Below are 21419 nucleotides of genomic sequence, written 5' to 3'. Positions count from 1 at the left end.
TCCTCAATGTAGGTGCTGTCAGAGTTGAGGGATGAAGAGGCCGCGGGGCCAGATGCAGTCCTGAGGCATTTTGAGATAACAAACGTCCATTTCAGGCTGGTGAAATAACAGATAACATTTAGAGTCTTTGTATAAATTGTCCATACCCGCTCGGACTTGTGGTTGAACAGGATTAGTGATGACAGATAACTTTTCTTTAAGGACCTTTGACTATGCATATAACAACTGGACTATACATTTTACAGTTAACTATACACAATATGACATTGTGACTATGTATATAACATACTATGCATGACTAGACTATATACTAGACATTGCATACACAACTAGACTTAGAACTTTAGACTTAGGCATTTTCGGATTGGGTTTCCTGAGGCTCTCTGACGGTCACTGAGGGTCTTAAGCTGACAGGGCCTAAGGGTAGTACAGGACCATGTTCTGTACTGGGACATTGCATATGCACTACCCCTTTCGTTTGGTGTTGCATGTGTCTTATAAATTATTAAGTTTAATATTTAAATGATATAAGTAAACTGTTCAGCTCCCTCTACTGGTGACAATTCGCAATTTGTCTAACCCAGATGTGTCCTTTCTAATCTTTCCTTATAGTTCAACACATGTTGTAAGATGACTAGTTTGGGGGAAATTTTTTTTTGCAATACTCTGTCGGGAGATGTGAGGAACGTAGAGTTCTGTATCACAATAATTATCCTTCGACTGATAAAATGGTACTGTATATTAAGAGCTTAAAGGGGAACTCCGGCCCTGAGACATCTTATCCCCTATCCAAAGGATAGGGGATAAGATGCCTCACTGCGGGGGGACCCCCAAAATCTTGTATTCGCCACCACCTGTTTGAGCTGCACACTGCGGTGCCAGCTCACAAACAGCCGGGTGGCGACCACGGGGCCGGAGAATCGTGATGTCACGACCCCGCCCCCATGTGACGTCACCCCCTGCCCCCGCTATGCAAGTCTATGGGAGGGGGCGTGATGCCCTGTCATCGGCAGCGTGGCATGCAGCTCAATGAGGTGGGTGCCAAATGCAAGATTGCGGGGATCCCCAGTGGCGGGACCCCCACGGTGAGACATATTATCCCCTATCCTTTGGATAGGGGATAAGATGTCTCAGGGCCAGAGTACCCCTTTAATCGACATTTATACTTCGATATGCATAGATTTAGGGTGTATTCTCACGTGCATACTTGATGCAGAGTATTTGAAGCTGCAGATTTGAAATCATTTAGTTTACATTGAGCTCTGCAGCATAAAATCTGCAGCTTCAAATTCTACGCATCAAATATACGCAGGATACTGTGCGTGTGAATACACCCTAGTATCTAAAAGTTGTGTCATGTTGTTGTATTTGCAAATATCCTTTAAATTGTAAATGTATTTAACCTTACCAAATCACAAAAGCTGTCAAATTCCTCACCAGTTTGCTCATCTATAACGATGGCACTTTACAAAATAAGGTGAGCACATAGTTTGTCCCAATATTAAAACCTATCCATCTGTTGGATTAAGTGAATGTGTCTAGGTGGTGCAAGCTTAGCTGCAGTAATTATAAATACACTTGGTACTGTAGTGTTCTCCTCCTTCGTCTTCTGCTAAATACCTTGTAACAAACCTGATTTATGTTGGATTATGTGCTGTTTTGTGAAGCAAGTTCCAGAGCACAAAGACCATAAAACACTGTGGCATTTGGGCTTTTGTCTGTGAAGACTAAATAAAAGTACTTGAACTGTTGAACAGGAAATAGTTCTTAGAGAAAATTCTGAAAATCCAGCCTATAAATCAGTGATATACCGAGGCTCTTGCTGGACATGTACACGGAAAAATGCTCCGGTCTTTTACATTTCTGACATCAAAAGGGTCTCTTGAAAATACTAGACCCGAATACTAGACCCCTGCACAGGTGTTATTAGTTAAACTAGTTATAAGCAATTTTTCCACAAACAACACTCCCCTACCTACAGTGTGAGGTGAGCAGTGAAGATCCTACCATTGAGACCCCACAATTCATGAAAATAGGGTCTGTGTATTGCCCTAGTTAAATAAGGCAGTGGTCGGGCATGTGTGCACAAACTTCAAAAGAAGATTGAAAAATGTTATTATATCAAAGAAAGACAAAACATAAAGGAATCCATACATTTGAAGATGGCACCACTGGGGTTTCACAGCAAGATATAAAAATTAAAACATCAGAGCAACCTTCTGTTGAGAGTCATAGGTCTCACAGTCTTTGATTCTTGCTCTGATTCAGTCATAGTATGACATTGAGTCGTGGTATGGTGGTATTGTTCTGTTCTGGTATGGCGTTGGGGGGAGGTTGGGGCGCAAAATGTTATTTTGCCTAGGGTGGCAAAAATCCTTGCACCAGCCCTGAGCGTATGTCATCTTTTGGGCAAGGGACAAGTTATTCCCTTGCTCACCCATAACCTCTGTCCTTTTCCATTGCGTACCCATCCTAGGAAACTGGTCCACAACCACAAAGATGCTACGTGTATGCTACGTGCTGGGCCAGAGTAGGTCAAAACAATAAACTACAATACTGTACAAGGTCGCGAACAGTAGGAATAGACAACACTAACAAAAAACACTAAATACAAACACACAGTCAGTCAGTGTCAACAAGCCGAAAGCTATACAAGGAGATCACGCAGTAACAATATAGATATCAGGAGAGTAGTCAAAAGCCATGCCAAAGATCAAAACCAGAAAGTTGAATAACAAACAGAATGCTAGCTGCAGAATTAAACTCTTTCACTAGCAGTGTCTGAAAGTATACTGTGGGTTTAAATAGCCAGCAAGACAGGTGAGGAATCAGACAAAGCACAGCATAGGTCCACTGTCCACAGCTCAGACGGGCTAGGGCATAGCAACAGCAACCAAACCAAGCCAGGACTCAAGAAAGGAGTCATTACAGTGTAATTGCCTAAACTTGTTCGGAAGTATATTTGCGCTTTAAGTATTGATTGAACAATCAGACTTCTATAGTTCAATGGAACAATAACGCCAAGTACATCACATTATTTTCTCCAGTTACAGTAACATAGTTACTAGTAACATAGTTTGTAAGGTTGAAAAAAGACCAGAGTCCATCTAATTCAACCCATATCCATTATGAGTCCCTACTGAGTTGATCAAGAGGAAGGCAAAAAACCCTCATACTAGAGGTAAAAATCCTTCCTGACTCCAAATATGGCAGTCAGAATAAATCTCTGGATCAACATGCTGTCCCTAAATATCTAGTATACATAACCATCAATGTTATTATTCTCCAAAAATGCATCAAGACCCCTTTTGAACTCTTTTACAGAGTTCACCATGATAACCTCCTCAGGCAGAGAATTCCACAGTCTCACTGCTCTTACAGTAAAGAACCCCCGTCTGTGGTGGTATAGAAACCTTCTTTTCCCTAAACGTAGAGGATGCCCCTTGTTATAGATACAGTCCTGGGTATAAATAGATCATGGGAGAGATCTCTGTACTGTCCCCTGATATATTTATACATAGTTAATAGGTCTCCCCTAAGCCTTCTTTTTTCTAAACTAAATAACCCTAATTCTGATAGTCTTTCTGAGTACTGTAGTCCTTCCATTCCCCATATTACTCTGGTTGCCCATCTTTGAACCCTCTCCAGCTCCACTACATCTTTCTTGTACACTGATGCCCAGTACTGTACACAGTATTCTATGTGTGGTCTGACTAGTGATTTGTAGAGCGGTAGAATTATCCCCCTATTGATGCACCCCATGATTTTATTTGCCTTGGCAGCAGCTGCCCGACACTGGTCACTACAGCTAAGTATACTGTTAACTAAGATTCCTAAGTCCTTTTCCACGTCAGTCATCCCAAGTGTGCTCCCATTTAATATATAACCCCGTCCCAGATTTTTCCTCCCCCTGTACATTACCTTAGTTGAGTTTAAATAGAGCAGCAGTGCACATACTTCACCACTAGTTCAATAAAGGAGTACTCCACTGCCCCAGCATTCGGAATTTTTTTTTCCAAATGCTGGTTGCAGGCAGTGGGGTCATGATGTCATGGCCATGCCCCTCGTGATATCACACCACACCCCTCAATGCAAGTCTATGGGAGGGAGCATGGCAGCCACCAGCCCACTCCCATAGACTTGCATTGAGGGGGCGTGGCGTTACATCATGAGGAGCGTAGCCATGACATCACAACCCCTGCACCCAGCGTTCGGAACAAAATTTTCCAAGCCCTGTGGCAGTGGAGTACAAAATGATCCTTCTTAAATGACTTCCTTCAGTTCACCAAAGCATGAAGATTGGTTACCAAGAGCAACTCTCATTCAGACATTACAGAGACAGCACTTAATACTTCTATTTTCTTAAAGTCGTACTGCATTGGAGCTAAACTCTTGCTATCAGGATCCCCTAAAGATTATAACTGATCCATTGAATTCAACCTGCAATGAGCCTATTTGGGGGCTATCCTTCTTAAAATAAATAACACCTGTCACTTTTTCTAACATGAATAGTATTCCACATAAAATAAATGAGGAATATAATTTCTATTTGTTTACTATTTCTCCTTGAATGAATAAATAAAAAACTGGGTACCATTGCTGTTGTCAACCAGCTGTGTCCCTAAACAAAAATACTGTTAGGACAGCTTTTATAGGGACACACCCCATGGAATAGTCAGTTCTCAGTTTATTCATACATTTCCAGGAGGAACAACATAATTCAGAGTTTACTAAATATTTTTATTTGTTGGGGAATGCAGGCATTTACTTAAATAACCATCTTAGTAGAGCTGAAAGGTCCTCCGTAAATGTTACAAACAGCCAATATAAAAAAAAAAAAAAGTCAATTATACCAAAAAGTGACCTTTCATGTCTATATAGATCACTTACAATTTTCTCTCAGAGAAGAAAATCTATCAACTATATAAAATATTATCAATACCAGGTATCTGGTAACAACCCTCCCAACTGCCATAAGGATTATCATGCACAGCTGAGAACAACATGAGAATTGATGGGAAAGTACTGAATGTGTTAATTGTAGCCATTCCTTGCCCAGCAGGTGTGAACGTAAACTGATGATAATGACCTTTTAACACATATAAATGGCAGTATGTGCAATATAATTATATTAGGTATAGCAAAGGATAATAGGATAATAGATAATATATAGACATTCTCGCGGTCCATGATCGTATATTTCTTCGATCCTCTTGCTCACAAATTAGAACTTTAGTGAAAGTGTAAGGCTACAGAATTTTAAAGCATAATTCCACTTAAATATTATACTCGGGAATTACGGTGCAGCAAAATACTGTTGCTGTCAATAGAATTCCTCTGCAGTGAAAACTATGGAATTCTGTCACTGAAAGAATGGTCCTGCTGGTGCAGAAATTATTCACATCAACTGCGCCTCCCAGGCCATGGCACAATGTTTTGGAGGAGGAGCCCCCCTTACTCATGCGCATGAGTAAGGGGGGGTTCCTTCCCTGAAACATCATGCCATGGCCTGGGAGACACAGTTGATGTAAATCATTTCTGCTACCTTGCATTAGCACTTTGTCTTGAAAGACGGGAAATGTGAAGAAAAAAGTAAACTAAAAACATTTCTACTGATCGTGAGTAAGCCTTCATCTCATGTGTGAAATTATTGGATAGCCCATTGTGTGTATACTAAAACCTAGGACTTCTAGACACATGTTTACATAGTTGCAATATTCTACTGGCCATACTGTAGAGTGATAAATGTAACTAGGTTTATTGTAAGTCCATTTGCTGTTTGGACTGAATGTTTTTTTCAAGTACGACTTGAACTTTTGACCGGCAAATCATTTTTGTCTATATTTCACATGGTAGGTAATTGGTCAGTGGCTGAATGCCCGTAGCCTGCTTTAATACCACTGACAAATCATTCTAGGTTCTGTGAAAAGCAGTCAGCTTAGGAAACAGCAATCTAAAGTATTCAGGTTGGAGGAGAGCAGATGTTGTGGTTTCACCATGTTGCTGAGTAATTCGACATTCTAAAAACAAATATCTGTGGACGTAATCACCATATATTGTGCTTAAGGGGCAAACACTGCAAGTTTCCTCTTTTAAAGTACATTGGGTACTTTACGTACATTGATCTAAAATTTTCTAAAGTTTGTAAGTATTTTTGTCTTATGACTTCAAGTTAAAGACCAGAGACAAAGAAACCAACCATATAAAATATATGCAGCAATATTCTTGAGGGAGGCCCCTTCTACTCCAATCTATGGTTTCCTTTCAATTTTTGCCCCAGTTACCACAGAGTCTTGACTCCTAACAGGCATCAGGTCATGGATTACAACAATAATTCAGATAGGAACCTAGAGGGCAAGGAAGCATCATTCATGAAGGAGTTCTAGAAGACCTCTCCTAGACCAGGACATATGTTGGAGCTAGGGGATGAAAAGGTGATAGGCAAAACAGATTTCCCATTACCAACAACGGTTTCCAATAGGACAAGAAATGTTGAGTTTATCAGAATGATGGTCTACATGGAGGAGAAGATAATTCTGTGTCAGTAGTCAAATAAAACCTACACAGGCCCAATTTCTGATTATGTAGATCGGCTGTCATCACCTAATGCAAGCATGGACTGCTGCCATGGACAACCCCAAGATCATTCTGTATAATAAAGGAAGCCACAAATACAAACAAAAAACAAACACTGTTTTATATATTTCCTCTCCCCGAGGAAAATACTGAACCCGTAACATATATATTTCCTCTCCCCGAGGAAAATACTGATCCCGTAATATAATATAATATATAATATCTATGCATAAATTCACATGGGAAACTTTGGAAACTGGTGAATCAGTCCACCAAATTTTCACTTGGAATAAGTCCAAAGCCTATCAGCAACATCGGGGATATAACAAAAATAAAAATAGGAATAAAAGTAACCAGAAAAGGAAATTGAAGTCTACATACTATTTGACTACTGAATCGGAATCTAGTCCTGAAGAGAGTGAGGGTCCTTCATCTAGATCCATCGCTTTAGGAAACGCACACGCCGCGGAGGGCGCAGGTGACCGTATAAAAAACCCATGAAAAAATGGATGGTAACCTGGCGGGATCCCCCCCACAAAATCTAGTGGTTAATTTAACTAAATAACTTTTACCACCTACCTGTATTTCTGCACTGAGCAAAGGGCTCAATTTTGGGCTAATGGAAGAATTTGACTATGTAACCTTTGAAGAAGAACTATATAAGGGCATCAGAAAAATATCTCTAAAAAAACATTTTATTTCCATGCAAAGGCTGTACCCTAATAAATATAAGAGCATTAATGATGTACCTAAATTGGAGGGAGAACAACCCTGCAACATAGGACCCTTAGGGTTCATGGTGATTCCAGGTTTTGAATCTGCTGACTACACTGCTTTGAAGGATCAATTGGAACTCTCGGATGATGGATTTGAGGAACACAGAGTTAGTAGTGAAGTAAATAGTGACCCCACATTCTTCTCTGGGGGTAATCCATCTACATTTTGTCCTCCCATTACTCCGGGAAGTCCACTGGATCTTTTCTACTGCACTGTTCTTAAATCAGTAAAAGCTTTGATTTATCCTAAAGCTAAGGATAATCTCTCTAGAGAGGAAATGGTAGCACTTGACTGGTTGGCAGGTAGAGTTTCTCAGGCTGACAAGGGAGGGGGGGTTGTAGTGTGGCGGACAGAAGACTATGAGGCAGAGCTGAGTAAGCAATTAAATGACAGCAAAGTATATGTTAGAATTTTGTCAGATCCTACTAATAAAGTGATGGACCTGCTCCGTGATTTCCTGCGCAGAGCAGTACAGAATCATATTCTGTCTGAATCTGCAGCAGAGAAATTACTGCCTAACAGGCCTGCAAAAGCACAAATATACATACTCCCCAAAACACATAAAAATGTATCCCCTCCCCCCGGCCGACCGATTGTGGCTGGAATAGGAGCCCCAATGGCATTCCTATCCAGCTACATCGATTGGCTGGTGTCGCCCCTTTTGTCCTCCATCCCTACATATCTGTGAGACTCCGGGGCTCTATTAGAGATCCTTCAGTCCTTTGAATGGAGGGATAACTATTGCTTAGCCAGCATAGACATAGAGAGCCTGTACACCTGCATCCCCGACGGTGCGGGTGTGCAGGCCCTCAAAGCTTTCCTACAATTAACGGATAAATCCCAACAATTCATATCTTTTGTTACAGATGCAGTCGATTTAATTTTACAGAATATTTTTTTTCAATACAAAAAGCAATGGTTTAAACACCAGTTCAGTACAGCTATGGGGACTCTGGTCTCATGTCTATATGCAAACATCTATCTAGCTATGTTTGAGCAATATTATATTTTCTCTCCCCTCAATCCATTCACCAAACACATCAAACTCATGCTCCGCTATGTCGATGACGTATTCCTGGTTTGGGACGCCTCTGAGGTCCTCTTCCAGGAATTTATCTCGTACCTTAACGACATTAATGAAATGAACATGGTCTTTACACATATTTTTGGAGGTACTCACCTTGATTTTTTAGATGTCTCCATCACAGTTGTTGATGGTCACATCGTCACCTCTGGTTTTAGAAAGCCTACATCCTGCGATGCCCTCCTCCATTATCAATCATCCCACCCTGAAATAGTAAAAAAAACCTAAAATACCCTTTAGCCAAATGGCCCGGATAAAACGCATCAATAATCACCCTGAAATTTGCGATGCCCACCTTGCTGAACTAAGTACTAGATTTTTGGAACGTGGATACCCAGCTAAAGTACTTAATAAAGCCAAACAAAAGATAGATGTTCTACCACGTGAGACCTTCCTTTACAAAAAAAAAAAAAAAAAGAAGATAATTAATAAAAATGCACATAGATTTTGTTTCCCCTTTTCCAACACCACTATGAATGACACCATAAATAAAGTTATTAATAACAACTGGTTTCTACTTCAGAAACACCCCGACTTGACAGCATTTACAGAAGAACTCATTACTCATTACTTACAAACGCAATAGAACGCAATCCGACCGTCCCGATCGGATTAAACGACAATAATGAATTAAGCGTGCTCATATAAACCATCCACATTAATCAGATAGTTAGCTTTAAACATAGGAGAATAGTTTTGTATTTTTTGTACCTGTTTTTAACTCACCTGGTGTGCACGTAATGTTTTTTGTTTACATCACTATGGTAACCTGATTGAATAAAGCAGGAACTGACGACAGACGCCCTAGGGGCCTGACGAAGCGCATTTACTGCGCGATACGGACCCTTGCCCGGAGACATCTGCTGCTCCCCCACGTAACATCTGAGCCTTCCCGTTGTGAAATCCAGCTGTGCCTTGCTACATGAATAAATAAAGATCTTCACTGGCCTTGGGTGAGTCGCTCTAATGTTTCTTCCTCTTCATTTGGATACACAGTCCACCATCTTAAATCCTAATCGTTTGTTTCATGGTCAGTCAATAATGTGTCAACATGTTTTAAAGGCCTAACTCTGAAGAACCTGGACCACGAGTGAAAAATCCCCCACCTGTTCTGTACTGTTTATGACACCAAAGTGTTCTTATGTGGGCTCTTGTGGGCTATTGGGGTTCTGTTTGGACCCAGGGTCGAAAAACACCTGCATAGCTATAACTTTGATCATATTTGATTGACTTACAACTGATATGGTTGATATATTCCGAAATATAGAGAACAAAGAAGTTCAACAGTCTACGACTCAGATAAAAGGTACTCAGGGGATGGATGGGTATATACAGCCCAAAGGTATGACAATGCAAAGGATCAGAGTTCCTCACAGAGTCTCCAACCATTAGTAATAAGTTCAGGCTGCTTATGGTAGGTCAGGATGAATTTTGAATCAGTACTTAATTGTACATTGAGAAGCCTGACAATGATGAATGACCCTTGGAGGAAATAGTGGCAGTGTTTATTGGTTTCTGAAAATTAAAAATACATTTTTTAAGAGTTTTCATGAAATGGACAGAAGGGAAGTAGAAAAGTTGGTTGTTGTTGATGCTGATAATATAACCTTATGATGGATATGAAAGACATAACACATAAATAAGAACAGTAATTTCAAAAATATCACCTTATTTTTAAGATATTGTCAGCTGGCAAATCTTACCTGTAAGTCTACCTTATACTCCATTACCATTTTGTGCCCCACTGTTTAGATAAAGCTCTGCAGACCCTCCAGACATTCTCTTGAATTCTGTGCAAATCTTTAAAGAATCCTTACAGCAAATACAAGGAGGTTAAGAAAAGCTTTGTGGAAATTCTGAAAAACCGCAGCTGTGATGCTGGAGGATCTTCTGGCTTTGTTTAAACAACTCACAAAAGGATTTAGGAGTACAATGCAGATCCGTTGGCTGCTTAATTCAATCTAAAACAGTAGTTATACTTTAACCTTAACTAGTTTATTTTTCCATTGATGTGAAGAGGCTAATTTAAAATTTTTTTGAGGGATATGCTGTACATTTTAATGGGGGGGGGGGCATTTTTTGGAGTGGCTGTGTCATTACAGCGTTTATTCTGTGGTACAAATAATATGGTTTCTTGATTGTAGGGTACTATATTGCCTAATGAGAGGGTCCTTGACTGATGTTGTTACGCCGAGCGCTCCGGGTCCCCGCTCCTCCCCGGAGCGCTCGCAACATCCTCGCAATTGCAGCGCCCCGGTCAGACCTGCTGACCGGGTGCGCTGCGATACCTCTCCCAGCCGGGATGCGATTCGCGATGCGGGTGGCGCCCGCTCGCGATGCGCGCCCCGGCTCCCCTACCTGACTCGCTCTCCGTCGGTCCTGTCCCGGCGCGCGCGGCCCCGCTCCTTAGGGCGCGCGCGCGCCGGGTCTCTGCGATTTAAAGGGCCACTGCGCCGCTGATTGGCCCAGTTGGCTTAATTAGTGTGTTCACCTGTGCACTCCCTATTTATACCTCACTTCCCCTGCACTCCCTCGCCGGATCTTGTTGCCTTAGTGCCTAGTGAAAGCGTTTCCCTGTGTGTTCCTAGCCTGTGTTCCAGACCTCCTGCCGTTGCCCCTGACTACGATCCTTGCTGCCTGCCCCGACCTTCTGCTACGTCCGACCTTGCTCTTGTCTACTCCCTTGTACCGCGCCTATCTTCAGCAGTCAGAGAGGTTGAGCCGTTGCTGGTGGATACGACCTGGTTGCTACCGCCGCTGCAAGACCATCCCGCTTTGCGGCGGGCTCTGGTGAATACCAGTAGCAACTTAGAACCGGTCCACCAGCACGGTCCACGCCAATCCCTCTCTGGCACAGAGGATCCACCACCTGCCAGCCGAACCGTGACAGATGTGCTCTTTGGGCAGTCAAGGAGTTAATATTTAATATTGTGATGTCCCTGTACAGGATGATATGGCCCTGTACTGTCCTCCTGCCCTGTCATGCAGAGTCCCTGCATGTCCCCAGGGCTACTGTGCAGCATCCCCCAGTTATGTATATAAGTTTTCCTCATTTAATGTACTGCTGCTTTAATGTTTGTACCACATGATTGTTACCCAGAGGGCTCCAGTGACCATGTGACCCTCCAAGTGACCTATGGGCTCCTTGCACAGCCCCCTATATAACCAGGGGAGGGGCTGCAATCTCTCTCTTCTGTTGTATGCTGAGGTCCAGTGCAGTCGTCTCAGTTAGAGATGAGCGAATCGAAGCTGACGAACCCAAATTTGTTACGAATTTCATTAAATATTCGGTTCGCAAGGTATAAGAATATTGCAGCGATTCTATTGCGCGAATCGCTTCATTAAATTCCATTTTACAGCGTTCCCGGCTAAAGGAGACCTAAAATGGTGGATCCACATGTGAGTACATGTGGCAGGGGATTATGGGAGGGCGGCAAAGTATGGCAGGAAGGGAGGTAGGCGGGATGACCCTGAATCACATGCGAGATTCAGCCTATCAGCATTCATTGACCCCTGTGATGTCACAGCCCTATATAATCACAGCCATCTTGCTGCTGCTTATTTCATCCATGCACTCAGAGAGAGAGGACGGATTGTGTGTGTGTGAATTGCTTATACCGCAGCGTACCACTGGAAACTGCAAGTTACATCAGCATTGTGGACAGACAGGAGTGCAGTGCTTTGGTGTTCTCACTGAGAAGGATCTTACGACATAAACCTCCTATTTACGTTATTGAGCATTTCATCAGAGAGGGGCAGATAGCTTTTCGTTGCCTCATACATATCAACAAGCTGCCTGAACTTTATGAACCACCTTATCACCTTATTTTTAGCGCAATTCTGTGCTTTTTTTCCTCCAGAAATCATCTGCTGCTTATAATTGTGTGTAGACGGTATAAAAACCAGTGCACACCATTCTTAACACTCTGTGACAGAGTGCAATTTAGGGTTTAATCCCTGTTTAATTTTTTTTTTTTTGGTGGTGCTGCACTGTTGTGTCCTGCTGCTGTTCAAAAATACGTTTTTTCAGCGGACTGTAGTGCATTTGTCTGCCCTCATACGTGCATACCACATACCTACATCAAAGTAGTCTACTATTTTGTATCTGTAACAAGTCTAGATACAGTGAAAGTCCTGGCAAAAGTAATCACCTGCTGGTGTTTTACAAAAATACTGAGTTTTTTGGCAAATTGCGCATTTTTCTGCCCTCATCAGTGCATACCGCATACGTTCATCTAATTAGTGCACCATTTTGTAACTGTTAATCTGTGAAAGGCCTACATACTGTGAAAGTTAGAGCAACAGTACTCACCGGCTGGTGTTTTACAAAAATACTGAGTTTTTTGGCGTATTGTTGGGCATTTTTTTGCCCTCATACGTGCATACCACATACGTACATCTAATAAGTGTACCATTTTGTACCTGTTAATCTGTCAAGGGCCTACATACTGTCAAAGTCCAAACAAAAGAACTCACCGGCTGGTGTTTTAAAAAATTACAGACTTTTTCTGCGTATTGTTGCGCATTTTTTTGCCCTCATACGTGCATACCACATACGTACATCTAATAAGTGTACCATTTTGTACCTGTTAATCTGTCAAGGGCCTACATACTGTCAAAGTCCAAACAAAAGAACTCACCGGCTGGTGTTTTAAAAAATTACAGACTTTTTCTGCGTATTGTTGCGCATTTTTTTGCCCTCATACGTGCATACCACATACGTACATCTAAGTAGTGTACAATTTTGTACCTGTTAATCTGTCAAGGGCCTACATACTGTGAAAGTCCTAAGGCTCATTGTAGCACATTTTTCTGCCTCATCAGTGCACACCACATACGTACATCTAATAAGTGTACCATTTTGTACCTGTAAATCTGTGAAAGGTCTACATACTGTGAAAGTCCAAGCAACAGTACTCACCGGCTGGTGTTTTACAAAACTACTGAGTTTTTTGGCAAATTGCGCATTTTTCTGCCCTCATCAGTGCATACCGCATACGTTCATCTAATTAGTGCACCATTTTGTAACTGTTAATCTGTGAAAGGCCTACATACTGTGAAAGTTAGAGCAACAGTACTCACCGGCTGGTGTTTTACAAAAATACTGAGTTTTTTGGCGTATTGTTGGGCATTTTTTTGCCCTCATACGTGCATACCACATACGTACATCTAATAAGTGTACCATTTTGTACCTGTTAATCTGTCAAGGGCCTACATACTGTCAAAGTCCAAACAAAAGAACTCACCGGCTGGTGTTTTAAAAAATTACAGACTTTTTCTGCGTATTGTTGCGCATTTTTTTGCCCTCATACGTGCATACCACATACGTACATCTAAGTAGTGTACAATTTTGTACCTGTTAATCTGTCAAGGGCCTACATACTGTGAAAGTCCTAAGGCTCATTGTAGCACATTTTTCTGCCTCATCAGTTCACACCACATACGTACATCTAATAAGTGTACCATTTTGTACCTGTAAATCTGTGAAAGGTCTACATACTGTGAAAGTCCAAGCAACAGTACTCACCGGCTGGTGTTTTACAAAACTACTGAGTTTTTTGGCGTATTGTTGGGCATTTTTTTGCCCTCATACGGGCATACCACATACGTACATCTAAGTAGTGTACCATTTTGTACCTGTTAATCTGTCAAGGGCGTACATACTGTTCAAGGACAGCCGTAAGTAATCACCTGCTGCTGTTCTAGACAAATAATGTTTAAAGAGTAGTGAAACATATTGTAATACCCTCATATACACACTAAATATGTCAGGCAGAGAAGTGCCAGGACATGCACAGAGAAGTGGCAGAGGCCTAAATACTTCAGGCAGAGGTCGCAGAAGACTAGGGGCGAGTGACAGCAGGAGTCGCAGCCAGAGGCCTGAGCTCCCTGTATCAGCTAGCGGTCGTGTCTCTACCAGCAACCCATCTGCCATCGTCGATTGGTTAACACGCTCATCCACTTCATCACAAGTGACACCAGTCAACATTCGGTGGGTTCCTCTGCCACAACACTCAGTTGGCATGGCCCGGGTGCAATCTCTGTCCTCCCATTGCCTCTGTCCTCCCATTGCCTCTGTCCTATGCTGTTTCTATGCTGCCTCCACTATTCACTGAGGACAATCTAATAGAGGACAGTCAGCAGCTACTGCCCAGCCAAGAAGGAGAGGAGACATGCGCCACTTGCTCCGCTAGGTGGACAAGTAGTGACGAGGAGAGTGACGTGGGAGGCAGTGTTGCCAGGGTTCAGGGTCCTGAACCAGACACTGTTGAGGAACCTGAGGACATCAGTTACGTGCAGACACATGTTGATGATGATGAAGCCGATCGCAATTGGGAGCCGAGTGTGCAGAAGGGGCTTCATCATCATCAGGAGAAGAGAGTTGCAGGTTGCCCTTGAGGCAGCAGCTGAGCCAGCAAGGCGGTAGCATGGTTGGCAGTAAGCATGGTGGCAGAAGTGGAAATTCTGGAGCCAAACGTGCCCGGGGGAGACCACCTGCTTCGTGGCAGCCTACATTTCCGGGAGGTAGTGGAACAAGGGTTCCTGGAGACTGCACCAGTAGCAGTCAATTAGTGCAGACTGTAGGTGGGAAAATCAGCTACTTGGCGTTGTGTTAGTTTTTGATCAGGCATCCGGAGGAGGTTCATGTAGCCACATGCAATATATGTCGGCAGAAGGTGAAGCGTGGCCAGGGTTCCAATGTCGGCACCACGGCCCTGTGTCAAAACATGCTTTGTCACCATAAAGCGGCCTGGGAGAACCGTGGCTCCGATGTAGTGGTCCAGCCTGCTGCATCACCCAGTGGCCAGCCGCTCCCTCCTTCAGCCAGCCAAGGCTCCACCACCTCAGCCGAAGGGAGCTGTGTGTCAAACCCTCCTTCTGTCACTCCAGATGCTCCTGCTTCTCCCACTTTTTCAGCCATTCCGCCAACGATCCATCGGCAAAGCCATGTGCAAGAGACAACAGTATGCGCCCACTCATCTAACAGCGCAGAAGTTGAATGTCCTCCTGTCCAAGTTGCTGATGATGCAGTCCCTCCCTTTCCAAGTGGTGGACTCTGCACCTTTCAGAGAATTCATGGCTTGTGCCGAGCCGAGGTGGAGAGTCCCAAGCCGTCATTTCTTTGCGAAGAAGGCAGTACCAGCACTGCATAATTTTGTACAAGAGAAGGTGGGCCAGTCCTTGAGCCTGTCGGTGTGTTCAATAGTGCACGGCAGCGCCGATGTGTGGAGCTGTAACTACGAGAAGGGACAATACATGTCTTTTACGGCCCACTGGGTAAATGTGGTTCCTGCACAGCCACAAAAGCAACTTGGACAGGTCACACCGCTTCCTCCTCCATGCTCTCGCTCTCAGGCAGTTGGTCCTGTGACAGTGTACGACTCCGCCTCCTCATCCTCCACCATGTCCTCTGCTTCCAATGCACGTACAAATCTCAGTGGCCCTTCATCATACAATGTGTGTAGAGCACGGCGGTGTCACGCTGTTCTTCACATGGTTTGCCTTGACGAACAGAGTCACACAGGGGAGCAACTGCTAAAATGAATTTGTCAAGAAATCCGAGTATGGCTTACTCCCCGAAATCTGGAAATGGGAACCATGGTGACCATGGAAGAACATCGTGTCCGCGCTGCGACAAGGAAGTGTGAAACATGCACCCTGCATGGCACACATGTTCAATCTGGTTGTCAAGCACTTCCTGAAGTCTTCACTCCATTTGCAAGACATCCTAGCAATGGGAAGGAAACTGTGAATGCACTTCAGCCACTCGTACACCGCAAAGCACACCCTCCTGGAGCTGCAGTGTCAGAACGGTATCCCACAACATAGTCTTATTTGTGACGTTGCCACACGTTGGAATTTCACCCTCCATATGTAGGACAGACTATACGAACAAATAAAAGCCATCACCGATTTCTTGATGACCCAAGCAGATAGGGGTACTGCCCTGTGTAACCTCAATGTGAACCAGTTGCACCTGCCATTTGCTGAGGCCCACATTATTTGTAAGTCGCCTGGATTACGGGATGAACGACGTAATTCCACTCCTACATTGCCTACAACAAATGATTGAAACAATGGCTGGTCACGGCAATGGAGACGTTGCATCTACATCTCACGGCTACATGAGCACTGTGGGGGCTGAACTGGAGGAGGAGGATGAGGGGCAGAGTGGAGCACAGTTTAGGTTGGATGAGATGGGCGGTGTTTCTAGTCATCGGACAAGAAAGGAGGAGCATGATCAGCTAGAGGAGCTAGAGGGTTGTTATGAGGAAGGCGAGACAGAGGACCCAGACACACCATGGCAGTATACAGTGGAGATGGAGGCAGGGAGTCCCTCCGAGTCACTGGCGCAAATGGCACAATGCATGCTCAGTTGCTTGCGTAGTGACCCCCGAATTGTTAAAATTCTTCAGCGGTATGACTTCTGGCTCTCCACCTTATTTGACCCTTGCTACCGTCACAGAATGGGGGCCTTTTTTACACCCACTGAGAGGGAGGACAAACTGAACTACTACAGAGAGATCCTACATAGTCAGTTGGCCGATGCCAATTGGCGCCATGGTCCATCCACTCGCAGGTTTGACTCGGGGGGGCCCTCTGCACTCACCTTCCACTGCCTTGGCAGCTCCATTATCAACAGCCTAAGTCTACAGTCGGTGATGAGTACCTTTCTACACCCGCATAGTGAAGCAACTCATCAGCAGCAGGTAAACATGGAGCAGCACCTGAACCAATAGGTGGTGGCATACCTTGACATGGCCATGCCAACAAACCTTGAAGATCCGCTGGACTTCTGGGCAGCCAAACTTGATTTATGGCCGCAACTAGCAGAGTTTGCCCTGGAAAAGCTGTCCTGCCCAGCCAGTAGTGTGCCATCAGAGCGGGTGTTTAGTGCAGCCGGGGCCATAATCACCCCAAGGCGAACTCGTCTGTCCAAGAAAAATGTGGAGAGACTGACCTTTGTGAAAATGAATGAGGAATTTATCAGCCAAGATTTCCAGCCACCAATGCCAGATGCCTCAGAGTAGATTGACCATGCTGCTACACCAACACTTCACAATTATGGTTATGAAACCCTTTTGGGTTATCAATTAGGGTTATAAAAACCCTGTTGGGTACTGCGAATGCCTGCTCCTGACTCATCCTGTGTCTTTCAGGAACTACTTGCCTCACTGATGTTTCGGGCCTTGGGCCTTTAATTTTTGGATGTTTAGCAGTAGCTAAATACATGCTTTATGCAAGTTTGAACATTGATCTTTAAATGTAAGGGGTTATGAAACCCTCTTGGGTACTGTGAATGTCTGCTCCTGACTGATCCTGTGTCTTTCAGGAACTACTTGCATCACTGATGCTTCTGGCCTTGGGCCTTTAATTTTTGAATGTTTGCACTAGCTAAATACATTCTTAATTTAAATTTTCAACATTGATCTTGCAATGTAAAAAAAAAATGTTTAAACCCTCGGGTGTACTGCTGATGCTTGCTCCTGTGTCTTTCAGGAATTACTTGGCTTACTGATGCTTCTGGTCTTGGGCCTTAAATTTCTGGATGGTAGCACTACCTAACATGCATCTTCAATAGAGATTTCAATGTTCACCATTTAATTTTAGGGGTTGTGAACCCCTCTTGTGTACTCATGCTGCTTCCTGCTCCACTCTGTCAGCCCTTTGACCCTGTGACAGTGTGCGACTCCTCCTCCACATCCTCCACTGTGCCCTATGCCTCCATTGCCCGGACAAGTCTCATTGGCCCTTCAGCATACCATGTGTGCAGAGCACGGTGGTGCCACGCTGTTCTTCACATGGTTTGCCTTGGCGAAAAGTCTTGGAAACAATGGCCAGTCAGGGCAATGGAGATGTTGCGCCTACATCTCACGGCCACATGAGCCCTGTGGGGGCTTGTTTGATTTTGTCCTTTGTACCCACACGCCGGGGTCCAGGACACTCAAACTTTGATTTAAATTTCAAATTTAAAAAATCAGACATTTCAATGGTCTCCTCATGCTTCAGCCAACTCCAGGCTGTGTGTCGTTCAGGCAATATATGGTTTACTCATGGTGCTGCTGGGCGGCATGGGTCTGGGAATTAAAATTTCATGATAGGTACCACCAGCTATCCAAAATCTTCAATTAAAATTTCAAAAATTCTTGTGTTTTTTCTTGGGGTTTGTGAAGCCCTGGTGTGTACTAATGCTTCAGCCAACTCCATGCTGTGTCATTCAGGCAAGATATGATTTACTCATGCCGCTGCTGGGCCTGGGTCTGGGAATAAAAATTTTGTGATAGGTAGCACCCGCTATCCAAAATCTTCTAGAATTTCAAAAAATATTGTGTTTTTTCTTAGGGTTTGTGAAGCCCTGGTGTCTACTCATGCATCAGCCAACTCCAGGCTGTGTCATTCAGGCAATATATGGTTTACTCATGCCGCTGCTGGCCTGGGTATTAAAATTTATGATGGGTAGCAGCCGCTATCCAGAATCTTCTTCTAAAATTTAAAAAAATATTGTGTTTTTTCTTAGGGTTTGTGAAGCCCTGGTGTGACCATTTCAATGGTCTCCTCATGCATCAGCCAACTCCGTGCTGTGTCATTCGGGCAATATATGGTTTGCTGATGCCACTGCTGGGCCTAGGTCTGGGAATAAAAATGTTCGGAATAAAAATGGTAGCACCAGCTATCCAAAATCTTCGGTTTAAATTTCTAAATTCATCTTTTAATCTTAGGGATTGGGAAGGCCTAGTGCCTACTCATGCTGCTGGCAACTCCTGGCTGTGCCATTCAGCCACTATATGGTCTCCTCATGCTGCCAACACCTTCACGCTGTGTCATTCAGCCACTATATGGTCTCCTCATGCTGCCAACACCTTCACTCTGTGCCATTCACCCACTATATGGTCTCCTCATGCAGCCACCACCTCCACGCTGTGTCATTCATCCACTATGTGGTGTCCTCATGCTGCCAACACCTCCACGCTGTGTCATTCAGCCACTATATGGTGTCCTCATGCTTCAGCCTCATTTAAGCTGTGTCATTCAGCAACTATATGGTCTCCTCATGCTGCCAACACCTCCACGCTGTGTCATTCAGCCACTATATGGTCTCCTCATGCTGCCAACACCTCCACGCTGTGTCATTCAGCCACTATATTGTGTCCTCATGCTGCCAACACCTCCACGCTGTGTCATTCAGCCACTATATGGTGTCGTCATGCTTCAGCCTCATCCAAGCTGTGTCATTCAGCCACTATATGGTCTCCTCATGCTGCCAACACTTCCACGCTGTGCCATTTAGCCACTATATGGTCTCCTCATGCTGCCAACACCTCCACGCTGTGTCATTCAGCCACTTTATGGTCTCCTCATGCTGCCAACACCTTCACGCTGTGTCATTCAGCCACTATAGGGTCTCCTCATGCTGCCAACACCTTCACTCTGTGCCATTCAGCCACTATATGGTCTCCTCATGCTGCCACCACCTCCACGCTGTGTCATTCAGCCACTATATGTTGTCCTCATTCTGCCAACACCTCCACACTGTGTCATTCAGCCACTATATGGTCTCCTCCTGCTGCCAACACCTCCACGCTGTGTCATCAGCCACTTTATGGTCTCCTCATGCTGGCAACACCTTCACGCTGTGTCATTCAGCCACTATATGGTCTCCTCATGCTGCCAACACCTTCACGCTGTGTCATTCAGCCAGTTTATTGTTTCCTCATGCTGCCAACAACTCCATGCTGTGTCATTCAGCCACTATATGGTCTCCTCATGCTGCTAACACCTTCACTCTGTGTCATTCAGCCACTATATGGTCTCCTCATGCTGCCAACAACGCCATGCTGTGTCATTCAGCCACCATATGGTCTCCTCATGCTGCCAACACCTCCACACTGTGTCATTCAGCCACTATATGATGTCCTCATGCTTCAGCCTCATCCAAGCTGTGTCATTCAGCCACTATATGGTGTCCTCATGCTGCCAACACCTCCACACTGTGCCATTCAGCCACTATATGGTGTCCTCATGCTGCCAACACCTCCACGCTGTGTCATTCAGCCACTATATGGTCTCCTCATGCTGCCAACACCTCCACGCTGTGTTATTCAGCCACTATATGGTCTCCTCATGCTGCCAACACCTCCACGCTGTGTCATTCAGCCACTATATGGTGTCCTCATGCTGCCAACATCTCCACGCTGTGTCATTCAGCCACTATATGGTCTCCTCACACTGATGCCACCTCCAGGCTCTGTCATTGTGCCGCTCTGTGGCAGTGATTCTAAAAGCGATGACGGTAATTTGCATGTTATTCTGAATAACAGTATTATTTCACTACCCCAGCACACTCCATATGCTTGTTAGAACACAGAAAAGTGTTCTATACCCCTATTGAAGCTGTCTGTAGGATAGAAATAGCCTTTTTAAATATAGATTCACCACAAAAAAATTCGGACTGGAACAAACTTTTTGGGAAAATTCAGCGAATCCTCCGAATCGAATTCTTGAAAATTTCGCTCATCTCTAATCTCAGTGTCTGTGACCAGAGCATTGAACGCCTCAAGCCTAAAGTCCTGTCAACACAAGTCGCCATCAGTAAGTCAAGTCATCTTATTGTTAGTCATCATCTCTGTTAAGTCAAGTCCATCTGAAGTCACCATGGCCTGCACTAAAGTCAGTCTAACTACTGCAAGTCCCAGAAAGCCTGAGAGGTCCCCCTGTGTCACTGGTCACCTCCCTGGGATATTTGGTTGTACTGTAAAGACTATATCACCTGTCTTTCCTCAGTAAAGCTGCCGTTATCCTTTATCTGGCGTTGGTGTCTTCATTGCACCTGCCTAATCCAGGATCAGCGGTATTATCTTCGGGTGGTTAAGGCTAAACCACGCCCTGGCATCACGACAAGTAGGGGTTAATACCATCTCCCCCTTGGGCCATAACATCTGCCCTGCACCTCACAGCACAATATTTTTTTCCTTTACTCATG

General features: G+C 44.2%; 1 long non-coding RNA gene across 1 annotated transcript in view; it reads right to left on the bottom strand.

Moving 5' to 3' along the window:
* Positions 1-21419, bottom strand: part of LOC130275900 (uncharacterized) — a 106537-nt gene that overhangs the window by 32940 nt on the left and 52178 nt on the right. The window contains exon 2 of the long non-coding RNA XR_008844948.1: positions 8534-8642. This is a non-coding gene — a long non-coding RNA (uncharacterized LOC130275900). The remainder of the gene's footprint in view (positions 1-8533; positions 8643-21419) is intronic.

The sequence above is a fragment of the Hyla sarda genome, chromosome 6 (genome assembly GCF_029499605.1).
Source record: "Hyla sarda isolate aHylSar1 chromosome 6, aHylSar1.hap1, whole genome shotgun sequence".
In the NCBI taxonomy this organism is placed as follows: Eukaryota; Metazoa; Chordata; class Amphibia; order Anura; family Hylidae; genus Hyla; species Hyla sarda.
This window is presented reverse-complemented; position numbering and strand designations above follow the sequence as displayed.